We start from the raw sequence: 21575 nt of genomic DNA on the forward strand, positions 1-21575 counted from the left end.
TTAAATAAATCATCTCCAGAAATGACTTTATCAACAGTGAACAGCAGTGGTAACACAGTGCTGAGCAATTAGAATTTAAATATAGGAAAAGCTCTACTTAGCTTTATAAAAGCACACTTTTTATGAGTTTACTGCCTCATAACCGCTGCTATGCATGGGCCAGATACTCTCTGGCCATCAGATATCACAGGGCCAACTGTCAATCTGTGCCAATGCAACCACACACAAGAGCACTGCCTGGATTCTAACCACTAACACTGTTCGCTCCTAACACCTGAGCAACCGACTCCTTAAGACTACAGACAGGTCTCTTTGTAAAGCCCAGGGATCCAAGCCCAGGTTTCAAGGCGCGTTTACAATATATTAACATGCTTCGTGTAGTGTCTTAACACTTAGTACTTATTTATGTAATAAGAAAGACTCGGAATACAAGCAATTGAACTGGAGCATCACATTTACTCAAACTAGTTAGTACCAGAATAACATAGAACAATACTGCGCATGACCAAGGGTGCTCCATCCTTAAAGGGGACATCAGTAATTAACAGAACATAACATTCCTTCTCTTATACAATCAGAGTTACTTTTACCAAACCACAACTGAAACATTTCCCAGAACTTCTTGTAGTTATTTTGCATCTTTTAATTTGAACTTGAACAGTTCGTTTTTGTTTGTTTGTTTATAAGTCTAGTCTGTCTGGTGGACGGTGCCTTCGTTCTGGGTAGCGCCTCGGATTGTCTGGAGGCTCCTGAACATCCTCAGTGTGTGCTTGTTCCATTATAGCGTCTGCTATAGCAGCACCTTCATCAACACGTTCCCTTCTTTCAGCCTGGGGTCTCTCTACTGCCCCACCGTCCTCTACAGTTCCCTGTGTGTCACTCTCAGGAGCTCTCTGTGCCTGTTCTCTCTCGATTGTTGTGCTGTTTTCCGTGGAATGCATTTGGTTAATGTGACGCCGCCACATTATGTCTGGGCTCACTTGAACCTGGTAAGTTCTGGGTCCCGTTTGTGTGTGTACGGTCCCTCTTGTCCATTTCCCTCCTCTTCTGTAGTCTCGCACCATCACTTCCTGTCCTGTTTGGAGATGGCGCTCCCGGCCACCGGAGAGCATCTTGGCTTGTTTGTTCAGCACTTCATTACGCCTGTTTGGCTTCATGATGTCCAGCTGTGTGCGGAGAGGCCTCCCGAACATCAGTGCGGCTGGGCTTTCATTTGTCTCGTCTCGTTTTGCTGCACGGAGTCCTTGCTTTAGGGTTTGCACAAAGCGTTCTGCCAGCCCATTGGTGGCAGGGTGGTACGGAGCTGAGGTTGAGTGTTTGATTCCATTTACTGACATGAATCTTGTAAACTCGTCACTTACAAAAGCTTGCGCGTTGTCACTTACCAGCTGCAGTGGCAAACCGAAGCGTGCAAACGTTGTTCTGAGACACTCTATCGTCTGAGCTGAGGTGGAGGAGTCAGTGCAAAACACCTCTGGCCATTTGGAATGGGCATCAACTATAACCAGAAACATGTGCTTTTCAAAGGGACCAGCGTAGTCCACATGAATTCTCTGCCATGGCTCTGCGGGCCATTCCCATGGGTGGACTGGGACAGGAGCAGGCATGTGAAGGGTTTCCAAACATCCACTACAGTTCTTTGCCATATTTTCTATCTGTTGGTCCAGACCTGGCCACCAGAAGTGGCTCCTCGCGAGCAGCTTCATTTTGACAATTCCAACATGACCTTCATGTAGTTGCTGCAAGACTAGATGTTGGCATTTCTGGGGTATCATGACTCTCATTCCCCACATCAAACATCCTTGGTACGTTGTAATTTCGTTTCTCCGCTGGAAATACGGAGTCAGCTCCTTTCTGCCAGTAGCTGGCCATCCTGACATGGTGTAGGTGTACACTTTGACAAGGTCACATCTTTCCTTGTCTCCTGTTTGATAACTGTGCTTGTGACTGGTAGTGCCTCAAGCTGAGCGGTATGGAACATGTCCACTGCATCCACCCTCCTTTGTCTTTCTCTTGTACACGGCAGTCTGGATAATCCATCTGCATTTGTGTGGAGGGATGACGGCTTAAACTCAATGTCATACATATGACTGGCAAGGAACAGGGCATATCGCTGTAACCTGGCTGCTGTCATTGCCGGAATGCATTTCTTTGGACTGAAAATGGAAAGCAACGGCTGGTGATCTGTAACCAGTGTGAAACGCTTGCCATATAGGTATGCGTGGAATTTCTTGACGCCCCACACTAGTGCCAGTGCTTCTTTGTCGATTTGTGAGTAGTTTTTCTCTGCATCATTCAATGTTCGTGACGCGAATGCAACTGGCCTCTCTGACCCATCTTTCAGTGTGTGTGAAAGGACTGCCCCTAATCCATAAGGGGACGCATCACAAGCCAACTTCACTGGCATTTCAGGGTCGTAATGCATCAGGACCTGTTCAGATGTTATGAGCCGTTTTGCCTCCAGAAATGCATTTTCACACTGCTCTGTCCACCGCCATGTCCTATTCTTTTCCAGGAGCTGATTTAGAGGCTGGAGTACTGCTGAAAGGTTTGGGAGGAATCTTCTGTAGTAATTGATCAGTCCCGTGAAAGATCTCACTTCTGTGATATTTTGTGGTCGTGGTGCCTGTACCACTGCCTCGATTTTGTCCTGTGTTTTGTGCAATCCATTGCAGTCAATCTCATATCCACAGAAGACAATCTTGTCTTCGAAGACCTCACACTTCTTTAAGTTTGCCTGTAGACCATACTCTTTCAGTCTTTTCAGGACCTCTTCCAGGTTAGCCAGGTGCTCTTTGTCGGTGCGTCCTGTTATGATCATGTCATCCAGGATACACTGGGTTCCTGGGATTCCTTGCAAAATCTGGTCAATAGTTCGTTGCCAAATGGCTGGGGCTGATGCAATGCCAAAAACCAGGCGGTTATACCTGTATAGACCTTTGTGTGTGTTTATTGTCAGGTACTGTTTGGAACTCTCTTCAACCGGTAGCTGCAGGTAAGCCTGTTTCAGATCGATTTTACTGAAGTGTTTCCCACCAGCTAGTGCAGCAAAGATGTCATCCAGACGTGGTAGGGGGTATTGGTCCACATGCAACATTGGATTCACAGTTACCTTGAAGTCCCCACACATTCTAACAGACCCGTCTTTCTTCACAATAGGAACTATGGGTGTGGCCCATTCGCTTCTGTCCACTTTCGTCAGGATCCCTGTATCCTGCAAGCGATCGATTTCCGCTTCCACCTTTGGTCTCAGGGAGTATGGAACAGATCTGGCTTTGCAGAATTTTGGGGTTGCATCATCTCTTAGTACAAGTTTTGCTGTGAAGCCTTTTACTGTTCCCATCTGATCACTGAAAACTGTGTTGTATTTCTTCCGCAAGTGTTCCAGTGTTTGGTCTGTGCCTTTCTCTTTGACTGGAACGTGTGGAGCATTTTCAAGTCACACCAATTCAGCTTTATTTTTGAAAGCCATTCCCTGCCAAATAATGGGGGCCAGTTCCAGGCACAACATACAGCTGTAACTGCTGTGTTTGCCCCCATAATGCACTCTGACTTGCAACGCCCCCATTGGACTCAATCTCTCTCCTGAGTATGTCTTCAGCAACACATTTGTGTTCTTCAGCTTGATAGCCTTAAAATGCTCATTGTAGACAGTAGTGGAAATTATAGACACTGCAGATCCTGTGTCCAGCTCCATTTTGAGGGGTTTGCCTTCGATATCTGGTGTCACCCATATTATGCTACTGCTGGGAGAAGTCACTGTGTTTAACTCCATTGTACCAATTAATCGTTCATCTGAATCACTGCCACTGTTCTCTGCTAGTGCATTCACAGACCCTTTAATTTTCTCAGTTTTCCTGTTGTGACTGAATTTTGCTTTGCATGCTCTTTGAATGTGCCCCCTTCTACTGCATTTGTGACAAATTTCGTCTTTGAAACGGCAATCCTCTGCTCTGTGACCATCTCTGTCACACCTGTTGCATTTTTCGGCCACACGGGGGCGCTGTCGACTGCGTGAAAACTTGTGCAGGGAAATTTGTGACAGGTCAGTACTTCTTTACTTTGCAACTCAAATGCATCTTTAGTCGCGATTTCCATAGCCACAGCAATTTCAACAGCCTTTGCAAACGTGAGCTCTGATTCTGTGAGCAAACGTTTTTGAATGTGTTCATGTTTCAGTCCACAAACAAATCTATCCCTTAATGTGTCATTTAGGTTCTCTCCCAACTGGCAATGTTCCGACAGTTTCTTCAACACTGCTACATATGTACTAACCCCTCCCCCTCATTCTGATCTCTCTTGTGGAAACGAAAACGTTCCGCGATGAGGAGTGGTTTAGGTGATAGGTGATTTTGCAATATCTCCACAATCTCTGTGAATGTTTTATTTGAGGGCTTCAGAGGGGCAGTCAGATCTCTTAGCAAACTGTATGGTTTTGGGCCAATTAAACTCAACAACGCTGGTACTCTTTTGTTATCAGCAATGTCGTTTGCAATGAAGTACTGTTCCAGTCGTTCAATGTAAGTTGCCCAGTTTTCTTGCGTGTCATCAAACACATCTATTTTCCCGATGCTAGCCATTCTCTTTACCTCCGGCTCCACAGGTCTTTGATCTGCCGCCTCGTTCTCGTCAGCTCTCCCCTCGTTTTCACTGCTTGCTAGCTGTTGTGCTACAGGGTCAAAATCTTCCTCTCTTCCTACGAACTCCATCTGAATTCGTGATGCACACTGCAGGTAATCATCCTCGTCGCCATTGTAGTGTCTTAACACTTAGTACTTATTTATGTAATAAGAAAGACTCGGAATACAAGCAATTGAACTGGAGCTTCACATTTACTCAAACTAGTTAGTACCAGAATAACATAGAACAATACTGCGCATGACCAAGGGTGCTCCATCCTTAAAGGGGACATCAGTAATTAACAGAACATAACACTTCGTTTTCTTTTTTTAAATGTAGGTCAATGAGAGTGTTGATTTTGGTTTACAAAAAAATTTAATGGCTGATTTGCTACTTGTGGCTTATTTGATCGAATAGAATCTTCGTAATGATCAGGTTGTTACGAGTGTACTGATAAGTAAAAGACACATGACTACCCAGCCACTTTCAGAAAAAACACTTTATAATCGTCACTAGTTACCACAGCCATTAAGTCATAAAGCTCGCCTATTTTGATATTTCCTTTCTTAAAATGTGATTTTAAACCTAACCTTAACCAAACTGCTAACCTTATGCCTAACCCAAACCTTAAATAGGTTAGGTGTCACGACTTGGTCTTAGTATTTTGTGTTTTCTTTAGTTATTTGGTCAGGCCAGGGTGTGACATGGGTTTATTGTGTTGTCATATTGTGGTTTTTAGTAGGCATTGGGATTGTGGCTGAGTAGGGGTGTATAGCATAGGCTTGGCTGCCTGAGGCGGTTCTCAATCAGAGTCAGGTGATTCTCGTTGTCTCTGATTGGGAACCATATTTAGGTAGCCTGGGTTTCACTGTGTGTTTGTGGGTGATTGTTCCGGTTTTTGTGTTAGTTTGCACCAGACAGGCTGTATAGGTTTTCACGTTCCGTTGTTTTGTATATTTATTTAGTTATTTCATGTATCGTTCATTTTTTATTAAAGAACATGAGTAACCACCACGCTGCATTTTGGTCCGCTCCTCTTTCAACAGACGAACGCCGTTACATTAGGGTTAGAAACGTTTACAATATAGCCAGTTTTGACTTTGCTGCTAAGGTCACGAGTGGAAATCGTTTTGCCTGTTGTTCAAACGAGTATCTGACGTCTCATTGGCTAGAATTGTCCCACCTGGACTTGCCTCCTCCACACTGCCTTCCATTTAAGACATTTATTGTCATTGTTAGAGCAGCCACTAGATTATATGGTCGATATAATGGATCATCTGTGCCATAGTTTAAAAACTCAGTGGATAGTGCTAAAACAATAATGTAATATCTCAATTCTGACATCGTTATGCGCCTTTGCCATTGGATCCGATCGCAATTAGATCAGACCGTCTACTGTACACCTGTCTGCACAATCAGAATGTGGTTAGGAACTGATCACACGAAACTGCACTTGGCAGTGTAGGCACCTTTAACTGAATCTCGTCCTATTGTGGTACTCCATACATCCTTTATCATCCAGGAAATCTGCTTTGGGTACTCTTACATGTGAAACACTTGTTTTAGACTTAAAGGAAAAGCGCTCCCTGAATATAAAACATTTCATTTACATGGTGAACAAATATTCAAGGACAACGTTGCGTCAGGCAGTGTACTGTATGTGTTTTTGAAGTTCAAACTCGCCACAAACATTGCCTCACATTTTAATATAAACATAACCTTTGTTACCCCAATGGCCTTCCCCAAGAGTTGTGTACTATCCAGTATGGCAACTCCCTGAAACTGAGGGTACAATGTTAATGTTTAGAATGCTCAGTCACACACTATGAACACGGCTGTAGCCAGAGTAATCCACGCATATGAAATTGGCCTCATATCATAACTTAAAGTAATAAAATGTAAAGATGACAAAATTTCACATCACTACAAACTGTCTCTGTGAGAAGTGTTGGGGGTAATGCGTTACAACAGTAATAGTATTACTTTTATAAGTAATAGCGTAACATAAGGAGTTACAGTCAAATGTGAGTAATAATGTCTGTTACTTTTCCAAGTAACGTGCGTGGTGTTTCCATGGTCCGAGATCTCGACTTCCTCATTAGTTCCTGAGCGAGCGGGGAAAGGCTGTTGGGAGAAAATGTCATGACAGCTATCCATAAAAATGTATAGAGGGTGCACCTCTGATCTTTGCCATTGATCGTTTCTGTGAAAGCAAAGCCCATTGCGGGCTTCATCGTCTAGCTATCTATCTTTCTACAATGGTCGCAATGGCGGCTGAAGAGAAAGATTTTAATGAAAAGAAAGGAAATATGTACAGGTTTAATAATTTCCCTCTTCCAAATGATCCATGATCATGAAATGATTCATAAAATAGCCTTGTCTACCTCTAATTTTGTATGCCTATTTATATAGATTTTACATGATCATAACATTGAATAGAGACAGGCTTTCAATTTCATGACCAGTGCGCTGGCTGCAGTGCTCAATTGGGACAACCTGTGTGCTATCAAGCCAAATGAGGAGACATGGAATTATTCATTTAGATGGTTGGCATTACAGAAAGTTAGGCTCATATTTTCTTGTTTGTCAGTAGATGAAAACAGTGCTTACACCTGCATTTCAAGAGTGCATAAAATATATTTTGCCGCAGAGGGGCCAGGCCATGGGCCAGGCTATGGGTGTGGCCTATACTCTCATATTATCTTTGTTGTGCTGTAACCAGTGACCAGCACAGGGAGGTTGTCATGGTGGCAGGAGCAGTGATGTTGTATGACGCCACCCAGATAGTCCTGCCAACTGATGGCATCCACAGTCACAGCAGGGGTTCCCACTTCATCAACCTGCCCATCACAGCCTCAGGACCACTAAGAGAAAACACCATATTCACCCCACCGAGAAAAGACTTCAGATCAACATCCAATTTTGATTGATGTTTGATAAAAATTCATTAAATTGTCCAAACTTGAAATAAACCTAAACTTAACCTTTTGTTGAATTGTGGTTGACATCTAGGTTAAAATTATTCAAATGAGACAGTCTTATCATAATCGGATTGAAGCCCAGCCAAAATGAGACAAAACTTGTGTAACTGAGATTAAGCCACTTAGCCTCTTTGATGCAGCAGTATTGTGTTCAAACAGTGATTAAACACTAAATAATAATGGATCTAGTCAGGGATCAAAACACTCTCTGATCTTTAGGGCCTGACCTTTTTAGGGCCAAACCAAGACAAACACCTTCAGCCTAACCAGATCTCAGTTATTTCTAGTCAGGAAAGTAAGAACGATAAGGGGGCAACACTAAGTTAGGAGACCATTAACACGATAACATAGCTTTAAAAGCTAAACAGGAGATGAACAAAAAAAATCTAGTGCCAACCTGGGTTAAAGAGGTTAACAAGAAGGTTCACCAAGGTTAAAGAAGCATGAAACATTAACAGTACAGTCACTCAGATGAACATTTTGAAAGACCTTCAGCAGTGTACGTGTGTAAATAAGAATGTCCCTATTCAGTGACTATCAACGTCACATGTTGTTTCGCAGCGTTAATCACAGGAATAAGTTAGTACACTTAACAAATGGGTATGAGCTTTGGAGACACGAGGCAGGCAGGCAGTGGCGGGAACCTCTGTGTTAATGAACTGCCTGGGTCTACATTATGTTGGTTTGGTAAACAGTGATATGGCATCTGAATCTCAGCCCTCTTTGAACCTTGGTACAGTACTTCATAAAAACATACTGTAACGACCCTGGGTTTATAAGGGCGGATATCGACTCTGCCGCTTGAGCATGGTTTTGGGTGGTTCGAGGCCTGCTCCCTGCCCATTTCATTACATTGGTGTCAGAAGTGATCGAACCTTGAATCCATGACAGTGTGTGTGCTTGGCCAGTGAGCGCGTTCCTATAAGACATAGAGTCGCAAGCTAACGTGAGGACGTGCTCTTTGAAAGGAGGGAGTAGTGTAACGACCCTGGGTTTATAAGCGTGGATATCGACTCTGCTGCTTGAGCATGGTTTTGGGGTACAGTCAATAGCGGGCAAGAAGGTTGAGGGTTCGAGGCCTGCTCCCTGCCTGTTTCAGTACAATACTACTACAGAAAAGTACCAATGCACTCACTCAACATAGGAATATACTGTAAAAGTTTCTGTTGCATCGTTTCATAAATCGCAAAAGAACCTAAGGATATTTGTACTTAAAGTGTGCAGACAATATTAATTATATGTTCCTATATGACTGTGCTATATGCCAAGACATAGTCATATGTAACCAACCGCCTCGATTCGGACCTAGAAAATGGTATATCTTACACTGCAGTTGAGGAACAATGGGAAAGTCATTCTGCTCTACTGGAGAGCTCTTCTTGTCTACACCCAATCAGCATCATTCACACCCTCTTAAAGCTTAGCCCCACCCATCTCTTTAATCAAATCAAAATCAAATCAAATTGTATTTGTAACATGTGCCGAATACCGCAGGTGTAGACATTACAGTGAAATACTTACTTACAACTTACAAGCGCTTAACCAACAATGCAGTTTTAAGAAAACACTTTAAAAAAGTAAGAGATAAAAGTAACAAATACTTAAAGAGCAGCAGTAAAATAACAATAGTGAGGCTATATACAGGGGGTACTGGTGTCGAGGTAATAGGTACATGTAGGTAGAGTTATTAAAGTGACTATGCATAGATAATAACAGAGAGTAGTAGAGGGGTGGGCAATGCAAATAGTCTGGGTAGCCATTTGATTAGATGTTCAGGAGCCGGACGGTTTGGGGGTAGAAACTGTTTAGAAGACTCTTGGACCTAGACTTGGCGCTCTGGTACCGCTTGCCATGCGGTATCAGAGAAAAAAGTATATGACTAGGTTGGCTGGAGTCTTTGACCATTACCTGGTATAGAGGTTCTCGATGGCAGGAAGCTTGGCCCCGGTGATGTACTGGCCGTACGCACTACCCTCACTACCCTTTTTAGTCTCCTGAGGGGAATAGGCTTTGTCATGCCCTCTTCACGACTGTCTTGGTGTGCTTTGCCATGTTAGCTTTTGGTGATGTGGACACCTAGGAACTTGAACCGCTCAACCGGGTCCACTACAGTCCGGTCGTTGAGAATGGGGGCATGCTCGGTCCTCCTTTTCCTGTAGTCCACAATCATCTCCTTTGTCTTGATCACGTTAAGGAGAGGTTGTTGTCCTTGCACCACCCAGTCAGGTCTCTGACCTCCTCGCTATAGACTGTCTCATCATTGTAAGTGATCAGGCCGACCACTTTTGTGTCATCAGGAAACTTACTGGTGGTGTTAGAGTCATGCCTGGTAATGCAGTCATGAGTGAACAGGGAGTACAGGAGAGGACTGCGCCCGGCCCGCCACAGGAGCCGCTGGTGCGCAACGAGACAAGGACATCCCTACCGCCAAGCCCTCCATAACCCGGACGACGCTAGGCCAATAGTGCGTCGCCCCACGGACCTCCCGGTCGCGGCCGGTTACGACAGAGCCTGGGCGCGAACCCAGGGACTCTGATGGCACAGCTGGCGCTGCAGTACAGCGCCCTTAACCACTGCGCCACCCGGGAGGCCCATAATGAGATTTCTTAAAAGCTTCCACGTTAGAGTCCTGCTCCTTGAAAGCGGTAGGTTTACACTTTAGCTCAGTGTGAATGTTGCTTGTAATCCATGGCTTCTGGTTGGGGTATGTGCGTACAGTCACTGTTGGGAGGACGTCATCGATACACTTATTGATGAAGCCAGTGACTGATGTGGTGTACTCCTCAATGCCATGGAAGAATCAGAATACATTTCAGTCTGTGCTAGCAAAACAGTCCTGTAATTTAGAATCTGCCTCATCTGACCACATTTATACAGACCGAGACACTGGTGCTTTCTGCTTTCTTTTTTGCTTCTAAGCAGGAACCAGGAGGATAGAATTATGGTCAGATTTGCCAAATGGAGGGCGAGGGAAAGCTTTGTACGTGTCTCTGTGTGTGGAGTAAAGGTGGTCTAGAGTTTTTTTCCCCTCTTGTTGCACATTTAACATGCTGATAGAAATTAGGTAAAACTGATTTAAGTTTCCCTGCATTACAGTCCCCGACCACTAGGAGTAAACCTCTGGATGAGCATTTTCCTGTTTGCTTATTGTGGTACACAGCTCATTGAGTGTGGTCTTAGTGCCAGCTTCAGTCTGTGGTGATATGTAAACAGCTACAAAAAAAAATACAGATGAAAATTCTCTAGATAGATAGTGTGGTCTACATGTTATCATGATATACTCTACCTCAGGCGAACAAAACCTCGAGACTTCCTTAGATATCGTGCACCAGCTGTTGTTTACAAATATACATAGGTTCGCCACCCCGTGTCTTACCAGAGGCTGCTGTTCTATCCTGCCGATGAGTGTATAACCCGCCAGCTGTATGTTCTTTCAGCCGCGACTCGGTGAAACATTAGATATTACAGTTTAATGTACCGTTGGTAGGATGTACGTGTTCTTAGTTCATCCCATTTATTTTCCAGTGATTGAACGTTTGCTAACAGTACAGATGGCAAAGGCAGATTAGCCACTCATCGCCTGATCCTCACAAGGCACCCCGATCTCCTTCTGCAAAATCAGTTTCTTTCTTCTGTGAATGACTGGGATGAGGGCCAGTCATAAAAAACAGAAAGTGCCCAGATATTATTATTAGATGATGCTTACCCGACAGCCTTGGGTCATGTGAAGGAAATGAGTCTTTTCTAAATAAAGAATATGTACGCTCACAACGCTGCACCTTGGTCCTCTTCCTCCAACAACAGTGACAACGCCATCATGTGACTGAGAAAAGAAATGCCATTTCCAGGTTCTGCCTTATATGAATGCGTATTCTGACTGTCTCCCAAACTTCACCCTAGTCTGAAAGAAAAGGACAGGGAGAAGCAAATTCCATGTGTGTGTATGCTTACATGTACAAATAATTTCAATATCTTGTTCATTAAGGTCTTGTTGATTACGTAATGTTTTACTAGGAACACTGCAGCAGAGGCGAACTCCTAGCGAACTCTTGACTCCACTACTCGTTTTTCTGCATGAGGCTACAATAGATTGAGTTTTCAGCAAGCTGTGAAGCCAGCTGTAGCCTATTGCGTGATTGTGTTTATGAGTCTTTCTAAATGTGTGTTTAATGATTTTCCTTAAAACACATGAGACCACAAATATTGTATTTGTTCATATGGGCAGAATACTGTGTACATATAGCCTACAGTAATTGATTGAGTTATGGCCTAAAATAAATGTGTTCATAATATGCTAGGGCAAGTAAAATGGTCAGAGTAAGCTATTCTCTCATTTGTGTCTGGAAGTAACTAGCAAGCTATCCAACGTTAGCCAGTTAGCTTGGTTGCTGTTAGGTCAAAACGCTCGGATCAACCCTACTTCTCGGCCATAGCCGTAGTATGTATATGTATATTTTGTGTATTTTATATGTGTATATTTTGTCTGTGTGAAGCAGGATGTGAAATCTGATACCAGATGCTGGATGTCCCTCCTACCATTTCATTCAGCCAACAGACTGTCCATCAACTCTTGGCTGAGCAACAAAGCATATCCCTGCAATCCTTATCGTAGCACATTAGGGTTTAGTGGATTCTTCAGAGATCGATTAAATCCAGTAATCTAAAATAATGTATATATTTGAAACAAAAAAACACTTTCTATTTGTCATAGATGGACAAGATAAATATGAGGTGAACGGTGAGTTCTTGATGAGTTTAAGAAGCCAAGCTAGAGGTCTGTGAGACTTCATAGAGATGGGGTGGAAGACATTTTGATCAAGATAAACATTTTAGAAAATGTAACACTAAACATATAAATATGTATTTTACAGTTAAGATAAAATCTTTTAGTTAGTCGTTTAATAATTTGATTATATTATATTTAGAAAGCATCTAAGTCACGTCAAGCCTTACTCATACAGTTTTGTTGAATAATGTGAATTCAATCTCGTGAGCTCAAACCTCAGCAATTTATACAACTTTTTTTTAACCAGAAAGGCAAAAAGTATGCAGCATTACTAGTTATTGTTTATGGCCCTCGTGATACAATCATTTACTTTTGTGGATTATGTATTATTTAATGGCAGTGTTTTAATGGCAATGTTGTCTGCATAATAACCATGTATCTGTGAAATTAGACATTGAACCTCAACCCTGTTTCAGCAATCAGCTGATTCTGATTTTTTCTCTCCAGAAGGACAGGAAAGTGAACAGCTGTTGTGATAAGAGGACAAGAGGACAAGAGGAATACCTATGTGAGAATGCTGTTCATCGACTACAGCTCGGCATTCAACACCATAGTACCCTCCAAGCTCGTCATCAAGCTCGAGACCCTGGGTCTCGACCCCGCCCTGTGCAACTGGGTACTGGACTTCCTGACGGGCCGCCCCCAGGTGGTGAGGGTAGGCAACAACATCTCCTCCCCGCTGATCCTCAACACGGGGGACCCACAAGGGTGCGTTCTGAGCCCTCTCCTGTACTCCCTGTTCACCCACGACTGTGTGGCCACGCACGCCTCCAACTCAATCATCAAGTTTGCGGACGACACAACAGTGGTAGGCTTGATTACCAACAACGACGAGACGGCCTACAGGGAGGAGGTGAGGGCCCTCGGAGTGTGGTGTCAGGAAAATAACCTCACACTCAACGTCAACAAAACTAAGGAGATGATTGTGGACTTCAGGAAACAGCAGAGGGAACACCCCCCTATCCACATCGATGGAACAGTAGTGGAGAGGGTAGTAAGTTTTAAGTTCCTCGGCATACACATCACAGACAAACTGAATTGGTCCACTCACACTGACAGCGTCGTGAAGAAGGCGCAGCAGCGCCTCTTCAACCTCAGGAGGCTGAAGAAATTCGGCTTGCCACCAAAAGCACGCAAACTTCTACAGATGCACAATCGAGAGCATCCTGGCGGGCTGTATCACCGCCTGGTACGGCAACTGCTCCGCCCTCAACCGTAAGGCTCTCCAGAGGGTAGTGAGGTCTGCACAACGCATCACCGGGGGCAAACTACCTGCCCTCCAGGACACCTACACCACCCGATGTTACAGGAAGGCCATAAAGATCATCAAGGACATCAACCACCCGAACCACTGCCTGTTCACCCCGCTATCATCCAGAAGGCGAGGTCAGTACAGGTGCATCAAAGCTGGGACCGAGAGACTGAAAAACAGCTTCTATCTCAAGGCTATCAGACTGTTAAACAGCCACCACTAACATTGAGTGGCTGTTGCCAACACACTGTCATTGACACTGACCCAACTCCAGCCACTTAATAATGGGAATTGATGGCAAATGATGTAAATATATCACTAGCCACTTTAAACAATGCTACCTTATATAATGTTACTTACCCTACATTATTCATCTCATATGCATACGTATATACTGTACTCTACATCATCGACTGCATCCTTATGTAATACATGTATCACTAGCCACTTTAACTATGCCACTTTGTTTACATACTCATCTCATATGTATATACTGTACTCGATACCATCTACTGTATGCTGCTCTGTACCACCACTCATTCATATATCCTTATGTACATATTCTTTATCCCCTTACACTGTGTATAAGAGAGTAGTTTTGGAATTGTTAGTTAGATTACTTGTTGGTTATCACTGCATTGTCGGAACTAGAAGCACAAGCATTTCGCTACACTCGCATTAACATCTGCTAACCATGTGTATGTGACAAATAAAATTTGATTTGATTTGACAGCACGCCAGGTTTTTCTAAAATGTTTTGATGTCTCATATATTACAAAAATGATATTCCAAACTATACAGGGTCAAATGTAGGCCAATAACATGTTTAAAACATGTTCAAAAGCTAAATAGCTTTATTTTCTTGTTATTCATTTTATTCAATGGCTTCACCTGAGTGCCCTCTGCCAGCCAGGGCAGGGCAGCATTTTACAACATTCTAATGTTATAGTCTTGTGAATCTCTCAGGCATATTTTTGGGGGCCAAAGGGACTTAGGGGAAAGGCAGCCATTTTATATAAACATTGGATTTCTTATAGCATTATACACATCATTCCAATTCAATCAAGTCAGCTTTGGTATTAACATCAGTGAGCAGGCTTTCTGAGTGAGGACCGAGGCATTGGTAAGCCTTCAATGGAAAACTTCTGAAAACCAAAATTATTATGAAATTCGGCATTATACACATCATTCCAATTCAATCAATGACGGTGAGAGCCCAATATAGCATAACCCTTTAATCATAGGCTATAGTTACTTTGTGTCTCTAAAATCACATGGTTTCCATTTCGATAGTCATGTGACAAAGAGTCGTTTTTATTGAAACATCCAAATGTCGGCCTTTTACCAGATACATTTTCGCCCACTTTAAATGTTTTATTTTCATAATTTTCATAACTTTCATAAACCTATATAGATTATATTCTTCCAAAATGAACGCATTTATTTGAGGCCATACAAAGAACAGCTATGAATAAAAGACCCCCAAATAGGCCTATAAGGAAACTCTACCAATCTCGACGACGTTGAGTACGAGAGGAGGTCTGTGCGCTGCTTAGTACCCTCCACAAAAAGTTTGGCGAAAAAAGACATGTAGCGGTTTTCTGGCAAGAGTAGTATCCACTTAAGGACGCTTTAGTACCACGAACCAGGTTTCCATCCAACATTTTTATACAAGTAAAGTAGGCTAAATGTCAGATTTAAAAAATAATTCAGGACAGGCCAGATGGAAGCAGACAATTTGTTGGTAAACATGCCATATGTTGGCAACACAAAATACGCTTGAGAAGGTGGAATCTTTTTGTGTCAGGAAAAATGAATTATCCGAGAAACGTTGGTGGAAACGCTAGTATGCGCACATGTTAATGATAGCCATCACGACGAAGTTAACTTGGAATCACGCGATGACATGTGTGATCCTCCCCGGGAATAGTGCAGTTTATTAGGTTACAGATGAAATTAATTGTGATGAACTTCACAGGGTGGTGAAATGCAAGGTGATGAGCTTGATGCTCCTTTCCAGTAAATACCGAGTCTTATTGTGGTGACATGATCATCGATGCTTGGCTGCCGTCTGACAAAATAAATAATCTCACTCTTTTGTCAATAATCATCTCATCATGTAGGCTATACCGCACTCTAGCTGCAAATTTTTGGCTAGAGATCAAGTGCCAATATCAGAATGGGCACACCCGCTGTATAACATTGTTTGTGTGACAAAACCATCAGTAGAGTTAAACATGTGATCGAAACCCATTTAACTTTATTTATTTTATTCCTTACATGGGAATTTAAACGCAAAAGTAATTGTATGTACACTGCGTCATCACGCACAGCTTTCTATCCACATCAAGTCAATTTGATGGAAAATGGGCATATTGTTATTATGCACATTTTTTTTTATATTCATATTTTAATATTGAAAATCTGTTGCCAATTGGATAGAAACCTAGCTACTGATGCAAACATTATCAGCAGAAGTCTATACTCTACTGTAAAGCCTATGCATAGTTTGTATCCAATAGGGTGGTTGTGTCAGTGTAGATAAGTGAAACTGAAATCTTGCAAACTTTCATAGATTCCCTTTTGAATTTGTCCCAGCTGGTAATCAAGTTATTGAATTTTTAGGCACAAACCAAGGGTAGGCTATGTGACCGTTTTTGACTCATACTTATGTAGGCTATACCCATAAGCATCTTTTGATCCGTTTACACAAGCAGCCCAATTCTGATCTTTTTTTACTAATTGGTCTTTTTACCAAAGATATCTGATGTGATTTGTCAAAAGACCAATTAGTGGAAAAAAGATCAGAAGCCCTACCTTTTGCGGCAGTTCAATTACATGATATGCCAAACCATTTCATGAATAAAATATTTAACTCCCACTGTAGCCCAGCCTACATCCTCGCCATCTTATTGTTAATATAGGGTTGTCCCATCTATTTTAAAACTGGAAAAGGACATTTCAAAGTACTGCATTGATGTCAAAACATTTTCTGCATGGCTTGCCTTCATAATTGCCACAATTTGTTTGCCACTTTTACCATCCAAAGAAGTCTGTAGGCCCAGACAAAAAATAGATAAATATTCTCTAGCCTGGAAATGAACAACTGTGTCTTCCTCCAAAATTCACCACTCAGCAATAACGTGTATTAAAATCTTCACCGTCTCTGATAGGCTAGTGGGAAAGTAGAGCACTTGCTACTGTGACTCCCTTAGGCAATTAAAATGCAATTTATCCCTAGATGTAAAAGAGTAACGGACTGTATGCCCCCACCAAGCCAGTCTCCTTCATCATCCATAGTTGTAGATATATACTGTGGGTGTATGACACTGTTTTGGCTCAGAAATTACAATGGTTTTGTCTCGAGTTGATCTTATTGAGAAGGAGGCAACAGGTACCTCATTTGTGTAGACTGGGCAAAAAATAATTGCTGTCTTGAACATTCAGATGTCACAAATGTTGTTATCATGTCTTATTATATGGATCCTTCTAATGAGATTGTTGTGTAGAGTAGACTAGATTCTGTTTTGTAGAGTAGACTAGATTCTGTTTTGTAGAGTAGACTAGATTCTGTTTTGTAGAGTAGACTAGATTCTGTTTTGTAGAGTAGACTCGATACAGTCCTACACTGCCACATTTTACAAGACTTTTGGAAATGATAAAATACCTGTCGTAATCTTATGAAAATATCTGCCAGGGAAATCCTGTTTTCATCTTCTTCCTCTCTGGTGCTATAGATGTGTTGTGTCTCGAACAACTCAACACAGCCTTGTTTAGACCATTTGACCATTCGGCTGAGAAAAGTGCAAAGATAAGAGCCTGGATGAGCTCAGGTGCGTCCTCAAACCAGGCGTCTGTTGGAGATGTGTGTCATCAAAACAGGGCTCAGGGAGACATTAGAACATCCTGTGGTAAACAAAAAAGGACAACCTCCGCTTCAGTGTGTGTGCTCACGCTGGCAGGGCGGTGCACAGACAACAAAAAAGCAATTATGACTGATTATTTAGTTACAAAAAAAGCAATAGATGGCCACATATTAAATTAAACACATAAATAACCTTTAGTCTCAAAGGCTTTTGTCTTATTTACTTCAATGATATGCATCCATATGTTACAGTTAACAAAATGGCTAGTTAGGTTAGGAAAAAAACATAATTTAATATCCACAGTCTTCTAACTTCATAGTATAATTTTATGATAGTCATTTAAAAAGGTTATTTCGTAATAATTCTATAGTCACTACAGGTCACTCACATTATGCTGCTGTGGCATTGGTGTTGCTATTTAAACTAGCTACACACTCGACCAGTGATTGCCTCTCAAGTCATATGTTTGGATACCGGACGCGGCGCAGCCAACGGACAGTGGGTTCAGAACAACAAAACATCTTTGGGGGGAAATTATACCACCACCAAATGGGCACTTTGAGACCGTATCTGTGCACGTGCATGTTTGTGTGCGTGCGCTGCATGTGTGCATGTGCACATGTAACTTTAAGTGTGAGTGCAAGTGTTTTGGGACAGGGGCAGTTCACAGGGGCTCCCCTGCTCAAATTCCCCACATGGCCAATCATTAGCATGTCATTGCATACCTGAGAGAAAGCATTTTAGTGTGACACACAAGAAGAAAGTGGGGGATGAGGAGAGTGGGTGCGAGAGGTGGAAAGGTCAACAGGGAGTGTGGAGTTGGGAGCCATCAGGCTGTGTACACCTTTTCGTATGTACTGTATGTGTACACACGCACACTTTTTTTTTGTAAACTCCTAATGGTGCGACATCCATGCAAACGTGGCAGTTCTCTTTTTCCGGCATGTATTTAACCATGCAAACACCCGGAACAGTGCACGGGACTGTTGCATTCCAAACCATTTTTTTCCATCGTGTCCATCTGAGAGACCTGACCTACTGTCAAGCGTGACCTCAGATGGTATGCCTTCTTTAAAAAGACCCCCGACCTCGTCGCCTGCAGCACCGCACCCCTGAATTCATTGTGTGTAGCATACTAATCCGCAGATACTTAATAAAAGGCCAATTTTATCTCGCCAGACACCAGCATGATCAATTCTTTTGTGAATCAAAAGGCTATGGTGTTGTCTCAGGATGTCATTAGTGTTAAACATCAATCCAGCAAAAAGATCATTGCTGAAAATGACAAGTTCGCTGATACATCGGAATACCACTGACATAGGGAGTGTGCCTGTACCAGTACCCTACCAGATATTGCTGAAGTAAAAGGCTATGACAAAGTGAGAAACTGCTTAAACTGGAATATCACACCTCGTCAGACATGGATTCCGAGTCAAATCAGCCATTGCTTAACAGAATAACATGGCTTGTCATGTTAAAGTGAGTGTGGAAAGCTGTGTGGAGAGAAGAAAAAAAAGGGACAGCTACTCCATTGGTGGTGAAGCTAGGTTTGGCGGGTTGAACTGTGTGGGAGTTGGAGATGGGTTGCTATGCAACGGCGATTCAAGAAGCACATGCTGCAACCTGGATCACGTTTCAAAGACTGCGTCTGCTGGTGTGACTCGAAGTAACGGACAGTTAAAGATTGGACTTCCACTTGAAATATCTGCTTTTCTCAAAGAACAATCTGTTCTTATTCGTTGTTGTTCCCTGTGTGTTTACATCAAAACAGATGATTGACTATGGTTACATTGAATGTATAAAAAAGGGAAGATGGAAACACTGACATATGAAAACATGTTATGTTTGAGGAAACCACCTGGTATTTCCCACCCATGAAACTATAAGTACTGTCTTGGTTGTATTGACTTAAGGAGATATACAGCGAGCTCCAAAAGTATTGAGTGATCATACCCCCAAAAAAAACGTTAACCTCCCGTTATTGTAATAGTGAGAGGTTTGCATGTCTTGGTATGATATTTGTGCATCACTCATCGTTATTCACGATTCATTCAAGACTATCCGTAATCATGGTAGCACCCACAGTAATGTAGGTGTTTAGAAACACATTCTATTCTTATTTACAATAAGGTGACTCCAAAACACAATATATTATTTACCAGCCATTTTTATTGGGCACAAAATCATCTGAAACAACCAAAACAAATAGCAAATGCATCCAACAAGTTTGTAGAGTCACAAGCTTGATGTAATCATTGTGTGCTAGGAATATGTAATCAAATAAACTTTTGACTACTTTAAGAAACAGAAGTGAATGAAAAAGTGTGTGGATTTCTAAACGGTTCACCCAATATGGACGGAAATACCCTCAAATTAAAAGCTGACAGTCTGCACTTTGCATTGTAACATTTCAAATCCAAAGTGCTGGAGTACAGAGGCGAAAAATAAAATAAAATCAGTCACTGTCCCAATACTTTAGAATATAGCTTTTCAAGTTCCTTCATAAGGATGCTGTGTAACAGTACTGTGATGTCGGAAGCAGATATTCCCCGCAGATGCCGTGCTAAGCCCCCTTTATTTATTCAATCATTCATCCATCCAGTCACATACACCCACACATGCAGATAGTCCATTCACATAATATGCATGTTATTTTATACCACCAAGGAACACAGCTATACAGGGAGCAGGAGAGATTTGACTACGGTTCACCAGTTCATTTGGGTGGCCACGGGTCCGGCGAATGAATGGCAGCACACATGGCCGGCTAACGGAGGAAAACAGGAAGCAGCACCACCTCCACCAGCGACCCTCCCTCCCAAACTCCTCTCTCGACACTTCCTTAAGAATGTGCCTCTTGTTCGCCCTCTCGGCTGGAAACTACGTTTCATCTTTGTAAACATCAGAGGTCATGTAACTGCCACTTCCCCTAACATCCCAGCCCAAGGACCACATGAAACACACACGTGCGCGCGCACACCACACACACACACACTGCACTTTTTATTGGGTGAGGGCAGAGGCTCTAGAGATAAGGTTGTGTGGCGTGCAGCAATGTAATGTCTAGTGAATGTCTGTCACATGCTTGCTGAGGTGGGAGTAGGCTGAAGTTGCACTCTTGACTCAGTTTTGCATTTCACCCACTAATGGTTAAAGTTAGGATTTAGGGAGCAGAAGCTGATCCTAGATCTGTATTAAAAGGGAAAACTTCACCCAGAGCAGCTGGGAAGCAGGTGAAATATGGGCTTTCCTAAACCTGCAGAGACATTTAAAGGTGCAGTGTTGACAAAAAACAAAAAGAAAGATAGCCCATAGGCCACTACTACTACAGTTAAATTCATTTTGGATATCATTGTGGTAGCCACTAGAGTGACTCGACAGACAGGGAAGGTAACTCATATTCACGGTGAAGGATGTTAAAAATGGTATTGGTTAACAAAATGGCTGCATTGGAATTATAGATTATTTTTAATCTGTCCTCTGGATGGCAGTATTTCCTGCTTTATCGATAACTACCACAAAGCGCTGTCTGCCATTCCACATACTTCCTAGCCTGACTTGCATAATTCTGGGAGGAGTGCTCACAGAACATCATACTGTACATCAGAAATCTGGGATCGACAAAATGAAATTTCCTGTCAGAGAAATTAGTTTTGGGACATCTTCCATAGCCACACAGTTCATCTTGTCATACTAATTTGATTATGTCTCTTCTAATTGTCAATTATGACAATAACCATGTCAGACAAGTCTTAGCTCTTGTTCCTAAAGGAGCTCTCTTAGCCCCTTTATGTTGCTGTCAAATACTTCACTGTAAGAGTCTGTAGCCAACGAACAGCTTCCATGTCTAGTCTAGACAAGGCAATTTGCTTAGGATGAAGCCTGTGTGTGTATTCACTGTCTGTTCCTCTGTGTGTGACTCAGTGCTGAAAGATTAGTGGGTTTGTAATATTTTTTTCCCCAAGACCCTGTTGCTTATAATATATAATCTACACAGAGCAAAATATAAATGCAACATGCGTTACAGTTCATAAGGAAATCAGTCAATTGAAATAAATCTATAGATTTCA

The 21575-nt window shown here is 42.4% G+C and overlaps 1 pseudogene; it reads right to left on the bottom strand.

The window, feature by feature from the left end:
- Nucleotides 1–459: 459 nt before the first annotated feature.
- On the bottom strand, nucleotides 460–3775 carry LOC135571699 (uncharacterized protein K02A2.6-like; annotated as a pseudogene).
- Between the last annotated feature and the right edge of the window lie 17800 nt (nucleotides 3776–21575).

This window comes from Oncorhynchus nerka, linkage group LG5, assembly GCF_034236695.1.
Source record: "Oncorhynchus nerka isolate Pitt River linkage group LG5, Oner_Uvic_2.0, whole genome shotgun sequence".
In the NCBI taxonomy this organism is placed as follows: domain Eukaryota; kingdom Metazoa; phylum Chordata; class Actinopteri; order Salmoniformes; family Salmonidae; genus Oncorhynchus; species Oncorhynchus nerka.